Source organism: Tupaia chinensis, unplaced genomic scaffold (assembly GCF_000334495.1).
Source record: "Tupaia chinensis unplaced genomic scaffold, TupChi_1.0 Scaffold000248_2, whole genome shotgun sequence".
Taxonomy (NCBI): domain Eukaryota; kingdom Metazoa; phylum Chordata; class Mammalia; order Scandentia; family Tupaiidae; genus Tupaia; species Tupaia belangeri.
This window is the reverse complement of record NW_006159727.1, coordinates 1,475,351-1,487,389: the sequence shown is the minus strand read 5'-3', so window position 1 is coordinate 1,487,389 and position 12,039 is coordinate 1,475,351. Positions and strand designations below refer to the sequence as shown.

The following is a 12,039-nucleotide window of genomic DNA, read 5'->3' as shown; positions in this document are numbered from 1 at the left end:
CCTTCTGTTTTGGTTATATACAATTAAGTTCCTTTAGCGTCTGACCCAGTGTCTGATGTAAGCCCACGTTCTCTTCTTTGGCCTGGGCAAGTTTTTCTTCCAGGTCATCGATTGTTTCTTCCAGTTTGGCAACCATTCGCTCTGCACATTCGGCATGCGTCTCAGCCTCTTGCAGTTTGTCAGAAAGGCGTTGGATTTCTGGGGGACCAGCAGTTAGCATAATGGCTATGTCGTTGGACTCGCATGTAGTCGACCACGGTTCGAGTCCCAAACCGGGTGGCTTAAACTCACTCCGGACGCGTGTGCGTGCGTGCCCAAGATCCTGATAGGAGAACAGAGAAGGACCGCGGTGCGGCCATCCCCCCCGCCCCAGGGGGGTGATTTCTCGTTTTCTGTCTCTCTGTCTCTCTGTCTGACGAGCGCACACGCCTTATAGCAAAAACCTCCCCAAAAAAAAAAAAAAGAAAGGCGTTGGATTTCTTCTTCATATTTGTCCTCCTTTTGAGAATGCTCTTTGGAGGCAGCCTCAAGCAATTCCAGATTATTAGTGACATTCTTGAGTTCTTCCAGGTCAACACATCTTAGTTCAGAAACACCTCCGCATGCTCCTCCGCCCTTTCCAGCTCGCCTTCCAGGATGACCCGTGAGCTACCTCCTCGTATTTGTAGTTGGCCTCCTCAGCAATGAGCTTGGCCTCTTTCAGCTCCATCTTCTGCATCTCCATCTTCACCTCATCTTTCAAGACCTGGTTATCAATCACCTTCGTTCTTCTCTCACTCTCATCCACCGCCTTCTCCACCTCCTCCAGCTTCTGCAGGGCTGTGGTCAGCCATTCTTGGGCTCTGTCCAATTCCTCCTCATCCAGCTGGATGCATCAACTGAGAGCTGCCAGGTCACCTTCGGCTTTCTAGAGCCACTCGCAGTCCAGCTCCCGCTGCAGGCCCTGCTCGAGGTGCTCCGGCTCGTCCGCCTCCTGCTCCAGGGCCTGAATCTTGCCTTTCACCGGCTCCAGGACGTTGAGGCCCACCATGGCGCCGAGGCACTGGGGCGCACGCAGCGGGTGCTCCACTGGGCTCCCTCGGTCCAGAGCTGCGGCACGGTAGCCGCGCACTGGCCTCCTGAGCCTTTGCCTGCGTGGGGGCCGCCTGTGCCTCTTCCCCAGGCTTTGCTTTTTATGGGACTAATCTAAGAGTATAAAAGGTCCAGCCATGGTGGTATTGGTGGTCATGCCAGAAGCTACATGGCCGACCTCAGGTTCAGATCCCAAGTGTGATGGAAGGCTGGGGGAAGGTGAATACAGCATGACTAGACCCTGTTAAGGAGTTAGTCCCTCTCTCTCTTTCCCCCAAATAAATCAACTTTAAAAATACAAAACCAAAAACCACAAGTGGAAGAGAATCGCATGGAGCTTAGCTAAGCCCACACTGAGGTTCTCCCTGCGTAAGTAGGCCCAGAAGGTTGGAGAGATTCAATCCCAGTTGCTCTGTACTTCCTGGAGAGAAATCAGCCTCAGGGAAGAGAGAATGGCAAGCAGCCACCTGGCCCAGTGCCAGAGAACAGAGCTGTGACTGAGGATGGAACAATCTACCATTAAAATCCTCTTCTTCTTCCTCCTCCTCCTCAGCCCCGTAGGGTTCTGCCTGCACCCAAGGGCAAAAAGATTTAGAGAAAGAGCAAGAAAAATCTGAATGACTGAGACAATGAGGCACCTCACCCTGTATAGAAGGCAGAGAGGAGCCCAGGGCCCTTGACCCCAGACATCATCAGTCTGTTCTTAGTGACAATGCCTGGCCATCTCAGCAGTCACTGCGGTGAGACAAGAGGATAACTTGTCACATATCTGCCTCCAAAAAGCCCTCCACTTTCACACCCATTAGGATGACTATTATCAGAAAATAACAAGAGCGGGGCCGTAAAATGGAAAAGCTGCTGTAGGGGATGGCTTGACAGCTCCTCGAAAATGTCCACGTAGAGGGCCAGCAGGTGGCGCGGAATTTAAGGTCCAAGATTCAACATGGCCAACCACGAGGTTTGAGTCCGCGACCTGGCAGCTTGAAAACCATGCCAAGTGGGGTCCAGCAGGTGGTGTAGTGGTTAAGACACTGAACTCCCACATGGTCGTCAGCGGTTCAAGTCCCAGACCTGACGACTTGAAAAATCACACTGGGGGACATTTGTGTTCGTGTCCAAAATCCTGAGAGGAGAATAGAGGATAAAGGGATTGAGGAGTGGTCACCTGCAGGGGAGTGGTTTCTCACTTTCTGTCTCTCTCTGTCTCTCTGGCGAGCGCACACATCCTATGCAAAACAAAAACTCTCTCTAAAAAAAAAAGAAGAAAGAGGGGAACCAGCAGTTAGCGTAATGGCTATGTCGCTGGACTCCCACGTAGTCGACCGCGGTTCGTGTCCCGGACCCTGTGGCTTAAAACTCACGCCGGGCGCGTGTGCGTGCGTGCCCAAGATCCCGAGAGGAGAATGGAGAAGGGATTGCGGCGTGACCATCCCCCCTGGGGGGTGATTTCTCACTTTCTGTCTCTATGTCTCTCTCTGTCTGTCTGGCGAGCGCACGCGCCCTACAGTGAAAATCTCTCAAAAAAAAAAAAGAAGAAAGAAAGAAAGAAAGTGAAATATACCAACCATGTGTGTATGCGTGCCCAAAATCCTGAGAAATGAAATGTAAACAGAGTTACCACATGATGCAGCCATCCCACTACTAGTTATTTATCCTGAAGAACTGAAGTCAGGGGCTTGAACAGGTATGTGTATACCCACATTCATAGCAACGTTATTCACAATAGCCCCAAAGTAAAAACAATCTAAGTGTCTCTCAGCAGATGAACGGATAAACAAAACGTGGTATCTGCATACAATGGAAGATTATTCAGCCTTAAAAGAGAATTGTGGGCAAGCACACGTGTTAGGATCCAAACCATGGTGAACTGTGCCTGGGCAGGGTGAAGCCAGAGGAAACTGGTGGAGGTCCATAGCAGTCCTGATGTGCCCTTCCTGGGTATAGGGGCGAAAGACTAATTGAACCCAGTAGTTGGTTCCCTCTGAAATCTCCCTCACGATAGCTGGCGCTCTCACAGAAACACAAAAACCTGAATGGGGAAAAGCTGAGAGCTTTCTCCCTAGAAACTGGAATAAGACACGACTGGCCACTTCCTCCACTCCTTTTCACCATCGTGCTGCAAGTCCTAACCAATGCAATCAGACAAGAGAGCAAAATAGTAGGCATTCAGATAGGAGAAGACGCTAACCTGTCCCTATCTGCAGATGATACGATTATATACACACAAAAAATCCAAGGAAATTCGTGAAAAAGCTCCTAGAAGTGATAAATGAATTCAGTAAAGTAGCATGATAGAAAATCAATACACAAACATCTATAGCATTTTTATACATCAACAATGAACGGGACGAGATAGAACTGAAAAAAGCAGTCCCATTTACCATAGCCACAAAATGAGTAAGATACCTAGAAATAAACCTAACCAGAGAGGACAAAGAACCTCTACAAGCAAAACTATGAAAAACTGAAAAAGAAAGAAATTGAGTATGGGACCAGCAGTTAGCATAATGGCTATGTCGCTGGACTCCCACGTAGTCGACCGCGGTTCGCGTCCCGAACCCGGTGGTTTAAAACTCACGCCGGGAGCGTGTGCATGCGTACCCAAGATCCCGAGAGGAGAACGGAGGAGAAGGGATCGCGGCGTGGCCATCCCCCCTGGGGGGTGATTTCTCGCTTTCTGTCTCTCTTGTCTCTCTGTCTCTCTCTGTCTGTCTGGCGAGCACACGCGCCCTGTAGCAAAAACCTCTCCAAAAAAAAACAAAAAAAGAAAGAAAAAAAGAAACTGAGTATGATACAAAGTGATGGAAAGACAGCTTATATCCTTAGATGGGAAGAATCAATATAATCGAAATGTCAGTTCTACCCAAATAAATTTACATATTCAGTGACATTCAATTGCCAGTGACATTCTTTGAAGAAATAGAAAAAATAATTATAAAATTTGTCTAGAATCATAAAAGATGCCGTATCACCAAGGCAATACTGTGTAAAAAGAATAAAATAGGAGGTATCTCACTACCCAACTTCAAAATATATTACAAAGAGGTGATAATCAAAACAGGCTGGCACCAGCACAAAGACTGACACCTAGACCAATGGAACAGAATAGAGAATCCAGAAGTAAACCCCAAATCATATAGCGAATTGACCTTTGACAAAGGGTATAAAGCAATACCGTGGAGAAAAGAAAGTCTTTTCGGGGACCAGCAGTTAGCATAATGGCTATGTCACTGGACTCCCATGTGGTCGATTGCAGTTCGAGTCCCAGACCCGGTGGCTTAAACTCACGCCGGGCACGTGTGCGTGCGTGCCCAAGATCCCGAGAGGAGAATGGAGGAGAAGGGATTGCGGCGTGGCCACCCCCCCCCCGGGGGCTGATTTCTTGCTTTCTGTTTCTCTGTCTCTCTCTGTCTTTCTGGCGAGAGCACGCACCCTATAGCAAAAATAAACTCTCAGAAAAAAAAAAGAAAAGAAAACAAAGTCTTTTCTGCAAATGGTGCTGTAAGAACTAGATATCCACCTGCAGAAAAAACAATGAAACGGGACTCCTATCTCTCACCATTAACAAGAATCAACTCAAAATGGAGCAAAGATTTAACTGTAAAGCCTCAAACTATAAACCTACTATTAGAAAATTTCAGGGAAGCTCTTGGAGACATTGGAGTATGCCAAGATTTCTTCAATCAGTCCCTTAAAGCACAGTCGATAATCCCCAAAATAGACAGGTGGGATTACATCAAGTCGAAAAGCTTCCTCACAACAAAAGAAACAATGAGGAGAGTGAAGAGATAACCCTCAGAATGAGAGAAATATTAACAAATTATTCCTCAGACTAGGGATTGATCATTAGAATACATAGGGAACTCAAGCAGCTCGCCCATAAAAAGAATAAAAAAAATGAACAGTCCAATTTTAAAATGGGCAAATGAATTGAACAGACAATTCTCCAACAGGTATAAAAAAAAAAAGTGTTCAAAGTCTCTTGTCATAAGGGACATGTAAATTAAAACCACAATGAGATGCCATTTAACCCCAGTTAGAATGGCTATGGGCAAAAAAGAAAAACGAGTACTGGTGAGGTCGTGGTGAAAAGAGAAGCCTCTTGGGAGCAGCAGTTAGTGTAATGGCTATGTCATTGGACTCCCATGTAGTCGACCGCGGTTCAAGTCCTGGACCCGGTGGCTTAAAACTCACACCGGGCGCATGTGCGTGCGTGCCCAAGATCCCGAGAGGAGAAAGGAGGAGAAGGGATTGCGGCATGGCCATCCCCCCTGGGAGGTGATTTCTCACTTTCTGTCTCTCTGGCAAGCACACACGCCCTGTGGCAAAAATCCCTAAAAAAAAAAAAAAAAAGTGTATCTAGACTGAAGGGCTGGCAGGTGGTGTGGTGATTAAGGGTGCTAGACTCCCACATGGCCAACCGTGGTTCAAGTCCTGGACCAGGTGGCTTGCTTTCTCACTTTCTCTCTCTCTCTCTCTCCCCCTCTCTGGTCAAATTAGAATGGATAAGTAAATAAATAAATAAATAAATAAATATAAATAATTCTTTAAAAAAAAAAAAGTGTATCTAGACTGAGAATGAAGAGATGGAAAAAGATAGGCCATGCAAATGGAAACCAAACGTGAACAAAATAGTGAAACTGACACCAGATAAAATAGACTGCAAGCCCAAATCTGCAAAAAAAGCAAAGTATGTGTGTGTGTGTATGCATTTGTAATATATATGTGTATATATATGCGTGTGTGTGTGTGTGTGTGTGTGTGTGTGTATTACTAGGCCTAGAGAGAGCAGTAGACTCCAGTGCAATAATATTTGGGAATCTTGACACCCCACTCTCAGCATTGAACCGATCATCTAGAGAGAAAACCAACAAAGGAAAATTAGAGATACACTGTATCATAGACCAAATGGACCTTACTGACATACACAGGACATTTTATCCAACAGCTGCAGGATGCACATTCTTTTCATCAGCACATGTAACATTCTCCAGGATAGACTACATGTTAGGCCACACAATAAGCTTCAAAACATTCTTTTTTTTTTTTCTGGAGAGGTTTTTGCTATAGGGCACACGTGCACGCCAGAAAGACAGAGAGAGACAGAGAAACAGAAAGTGAGAAGTCACCCCCCCCGCCCCCAGGAGGATGGCCATGCTGCAATCCCTTCTGCTCTTGGGATCTTGGACACGCATGCACAGGCGCCTGGTGTGAGTTTAAGCCACCAGGTCCAGGACTCGAACCGCAGTCACTACATGGGAGTCCAGCAACATAGCCATTACACCAACTGCTGGTCCCAAAACATTCTTAAAGATAGAAATCATATCAAGTATTTCTTCTGATCACAATGGAATAAAACTAGAAATTGACAACAAAAGGAATGGTAGAAAATATACGACTACATGGAAACTAAACGATATGCTCCTGAATGGCTAAGTCAATTAGGAGATTAAGAAAAAAATGTTTAATTTCCTGAAACAAATTAAAAGAAAACATGAAATAGCAAAATCTGTGGGGTACAAAAAATAAATACTAGGAAGAAAGTTTACGACAATAAATGCTCATATCAAAAACATTAAAAGATGGCAAAATAAACAACCCAATAATGCAACTGAAGAAACTAGAAAAGCTAGAACAAACTATAAAAAGAGAGAGAGAATCACATACTGATACATGCTATGATGAGGATGAATTTTTAAGACATTACGCTAAGTGAAAGAAGCCAAACATGAAAAAAAAAAATACTGTATGATCCCACTTATCTGAGTTATCTATAGTCAGACTCATATTGACCACCAGTAGAAGGTGGCATGAGAGTTAAGGCACTAGATCCCACATCCCCAGCTTTACAGTTCAAGTCCTGGACCAGTATGTTCAGGAAGGTTTCCAGACATGAGACTTGAGAATCACACCACCGTGTATGCATGTGTGTCCAAAATCCCGAGAGTGGAGGAGAAGGGATTGTAGACATGGCCATCCCCCCCAAGGAGATATCTCTCTCTCTCTCTCTGTCTCTCTCATGCATGCGCTCTATAATGAAAACAAAAACAAAAGGTAAAAATGGTAAATATCATGTCTTGTGTATTTTGCCACAATCTTAAAAATAAAATAAATGCCTCCAGTTCTCTTCCCATCTCTTCTTTTCCCTACTGCTTTTTCTCAGCCACCCTGCTTTCCTGATTTCTTGAAGCCCTTTGGCTCTACACCTGCTGCCCCTTACACCTATGAATTGACAACCAGTTTATGATCCGAACTTTGACATCCAACACCTGTCTTGGGTCAGGTGCCTTTGAAGGAGAAACTGAGACAGATTCTCGTGCAAATGAATTAACAAGGAAATGTTCTCAGGAGAAACCTGCACAAAGTAAGAACAGGAAAGAAGATGCTACACAGAGACAGGGTCCAGCTAAGGTCTCACCTCAGCTTGTTCCCATGAAGAGCTCTGGAATGTGAGGGCAGACAGGCTCATCCACCTTGAGGCAAGGGGGTAAGTTTTTCTATCTCCATAACAGTCAGCTATTGACTGTTGGCCATGACTATGTGGGGCCTAGGGTTGGGAGGTAGCTTCCCAGGTATTTCCTAGGAGGTGGGTAGGAACCTGTCAGGAGAAGAGAATGGCTATGAGGGATCAGCAGCCAATACTCACAGCAATTAGGGCATGGGAGCACTAGCCTGGGAGAGGGAAACTGAGGCTTCAGTAGCTTCTTCCACGGTGCTTTTCCAGAAACTAAGTTCTGATCTCTGCTCTCCACCTTCAATCCTGTACACTTGGATAAGAAGCACCTGCTTGGCAGAAGCAACACTGTTGAGGTTGAGCCTTGACTCCATAGCATGGTGTGTATATCATTGGGGAAGTTTATTTACCTCTCTCGGCCTCAGTTTCCTTATCCATAAAATGGACACAGGAATAAAATAGTGGTAGTTCTTCTTTTTTTTTTTAATGCATTTCTTCCATGAGCAAGAGAGAGCCAAAGAAACAGTGCCCCCAACAGTGTCTTCATGCTACAATCCTCCCCTAGCCTCAGCCAGCACCCGATCATGGGCACACGTGCATCCAGCATGTTCAGGAAGGTCTCCAGACACGATTCCAGAACCTTCCTACATAGGTTAGCCTCGCAGGAGATCACATTACTGCTATACCATCATCTGGCTCCAGTGGTAATTATTTGGATCAACCAGGACTTTTAAAATATAACTTGCTTCTTCTGGTAACAGGAGAGGTCTATCCCATACTCAGTCATGGGGCATGTAACACAGACCCAGCCAATCAGAATATCCCACTCACCTGACTCTCTCTCAGGAATAAGACTGTGACCTGAGGAGGTCAACCAGAGGCCTTCTCTGGGATTATTCCAACTGAAACCAGTAGGGCAGGCCTGTCCCCTGAGGACCATGAAGCCGGAAAGATGTAAAGTAGACGCTGGGGGTGGTCATGTTTCTCACTATATTGAAGAAGTCTGCCTGCCAGAGCAATGGGAAGCCCACACAGGGAAGAGAGAATGAGGAAAAAATCTGCCCCATATCATTTACCTCTGTAGATCCAATCATGCCTATGACCAGCTCCGTCACTCTGCTTCCCAGCTCTAGGGACTTTATATATTCTCTTTTTTAGCTTAGTTCGAGCTGGCTTTCTCCACGTGCAAATAGAAGGCACTTGACTAGTATAGGAAGGTCTGTCTTGCACGGTTGTTTGAGGATGAAATAAGGTAGTACGGGTACCAGGAGGTGTCTAACAGTGGCCATTGTAATTCTCAGAAGACCAATACAAAATGAGTGAGAGCCCCTCCCTCTGGTGCCTGTGAACATTACTCATTAGACCCTCAAGCAGTGATCAGACTTCTTTCTCATTCACCCTCCTACTCGGAATTTAACTCAAGAAGCTTTTTTGGATGTCCTGATACTGTTTAAAGCTCAGTTCACCCTTTAGCATTTTTGACACCACTCTTAGCATTTTTTACAACTGTTTTATGTTCATTTTTGGCTAATATGCCAGCTCTTCTGCATGATGTTTTAAAATCCTGTTCATCAGGGCTCACTGCAAAGTAGTATCACTTCATCAGATTCATCTTTTCTTCCTCCTTAGGCTCATTCATAGTGGTTGACTTGGAATTTCAATTTTGAGTTCCCCCCAACTCAAATGGTCACTAAAATGTCTCAACCATGAGTTCCTACCTCAGTTTTGTTTAAAGCCCTATTCCTCTAAGTGCCTTCTGGGGATCCGCCGCATCAAGAACACCTGGGCTTCCTGGCCCCCCTCCCAAACTACATACCCAATCAGACCCCCAGGGGAATTGTGTCAGTCTTGGGTGATGTGTATGCACCTCAGGACCACTGTTAGAAGACTTTTGAAGTCTGAGCAGCCCACTACAAACTCACCTCCTCCCAAAGTCCCATCCTACTGCTCCACCAAGCAGTTTCTCCTTCTCGATCTGAATTAACTCAAATAGCCATTGTCTCTTGTCACTCCCCTACCTTACAGGAGGTGAAGCTGCCAGTAAAGCGAGCCAAGAGTTTGTTTAGATGCACCACTTGCTGCTGACAGAAACTGAGCAACCATGCAGTTGGTGATACCTCCCATCAGCAGGTCTCTAGCTTCTGGGCCAGTGTGTGGTCTCAGTTAGGAACCCATCATCAGTTTCCCCCATCTGGTCCAACTGCCTGTAATATGTTTCTATAACAATATGACTTCTGTTCCCTTGCCTTTGATCTCCACCCACATGGTTTCCAACTCAGCCCCATTCTCAGGACTGTGGATTTCCACGTGGATATAAATCTTTTTATCATGCATGGATGTTCCACTTCCCCTTCTAATGGTTTCTTTTTAACAGGATCAACCATTCTATGTCTGCTCCACCCACAGCCTACTTCTGTGAATGGTCCTCCTGCTCAAGTGACTTTGACCAGAGCTAATTGGACTAGTATTTTAGTTTGGGTTCCCACAGATGCAGACAAGGGGAAGGCAAGCTTCACGTGTAAGTTTATAGCAGGTGATTCTAAGATGCACCAGGAGTGGAGTAGAGAACTGAGACAAGGAAGGCAACCAATACATAGTGCACTGTCAAGAAAATTACCAATGTGAGTAACTGGAGTTCAGTCTTGCTTGAAAATAGCATCACAGACAAGCCTTGGAGTTATTCCAACAAAAGGGCAAAGGAATTAGGGTGTTTACACACTAACTCTCATCTGTCACTGGGCATTCATACCCAGCACTTCTAGCCAGCTACACTAGCCAAGGCACAGCAGTAGCCAGAGAAGCCCCAGGCAGAGAGATGTAGGGGCTGGCAGTCTGAAATATGGCCAGCATGCACTGACGTAGTAAATGCTGAGGGGCTATAAGTTGGGCACTGCCAGAATGTGCTACAACCAGACAGGGTCCCCATGCTGAAGGCAATACATATCCATGTCAGAGTCTCCAAAAACTTGAACCAAGGATTCAACCTGGAATCTCTAGTCCCAGGCCCAGAAATATCTTCTATTAACATGTTATATCCTGCTATAACAACATGCCTAATACTGGGTAATTTATAAGGAACATGAATTTATTTCTTAGTTTTGGAAGCTGGGAAACCCAAGAGGAAGACACCGGGCAGATTCAGTATCTATTAAGGCAGCTCTCTGCTTCCAAGGGGCACCTTATTGCTGAGTCCTCACATGGAAGAAAGTGGAAGAACAAAAGTGAACAAACTCTGTGTCCTCACATGTCAGAAGAGATGGGAGGGAATGAACATACTCCTTCAAGTCCTAAACCCACCCATAAGATTACAACTTAATGGCCATCACGACTTAATCACTTCCTAAAGGCTCCACTTCTTAATAACTGTCACGTCGGCAATTAAGTTTCAACATAAGAATATTGTTCACGTTTATTTATTTCTTCTATGAAAGAGAGAGACAAAAAGAGAGGGAGAGAAACAGTAAAACAGGCATCCCCAATTTGTGTCCTCATGCTGTGCTCCACCACCAGCATAAGCCATCCCTAAGTCATGAGCACTTGCGTCTGACATGTTCGAGGAGGTCTCCAGATGCAAACCTTAAGACTTCTCATGTGGCTCATCCTTGCAGAGCATTGTCTTACAGCTGTGCCACTGTCCACTGCATAAATTTTGAGGGACACATTCAAACCATAGGACCAGGAGACAAAGTTGTAAAGTATGATTCCTTGAAATGAGAAACGCAACCAAACTGGAATGGAGTGGGCTGTTCCAGGAATAGGGACACTGATGAGGAACAAACCTATCTGCAATGGCATGGAAGAGAATGGGGAAGAAAAGCAGGGAGAGAGGGAAATAAGAATGCAAGTGACCCCAGCAAGGCAGATGTTGACAGCCTTGGACTCTATCAGCTTGTTTACAATGCCAGCCCTCAAACCATTGTGCCTTGTCTCTTAAGTTGCCCATGTGTCTTTGTAAAGGTCTCTTTGGTTGAGCCAACATAGGTAGGCCTATGTTCCTTCCTACCAAAAAAGTCTTGGCTAAGACTACCTATGAAGTTTTCTGTTAATATTTCAAATTTATTATTTGTGTTTATACTCTGTACACGGGTATATTGATTTCCAAGGCAATAGGCCTTAGAAAATTCAATCTCTTCCTCAAGTTAGTTCAAAGCATTTCTCCCAACCTACCTCCCTTTCCATTTACCTTTGATTCAGGTCAACATGTCTCACTATAATGCAAGTTCTGAGTCCCTGTGAGAAGCGTTGCCTCAATATCGCCAGCCTGTCAAGACATTCTCTTAGGCTGAAATTCTCACCATATTATGCATCTTTGAGAAATCAACAATGAACCCTATTCCTGGAATTTTTCCACAGCCTGAGCTGAAGGTCAATTTCCCACTGCCTTTTTACAGCAAGTGTGGTACAGACAGGAGGATGATAGGATCTTTAGATGCCATAAGATCGTGTGGTTAACCAGACCTCAGGAGAACTGGAGAGGGCCATTTGCAAATAGAGTCAGAGAGTTGTCTATAGGC

General features: G+C 45.3%; 1 pseudogene; it reads right to left on the bottom strand.

The window, feature by feature from the left end:
- Window positions 1–13: 13 nt before the first annotated feature.
- LOC102500827 (tropomyosin alpha-4 chain-like) lies at window positions 14–1,030 on the bottom strand (annotated as a pseudogene).
- Between the last annotated feature and the right edge of the window lie 11,009 nt (window positions 1,031–12,039).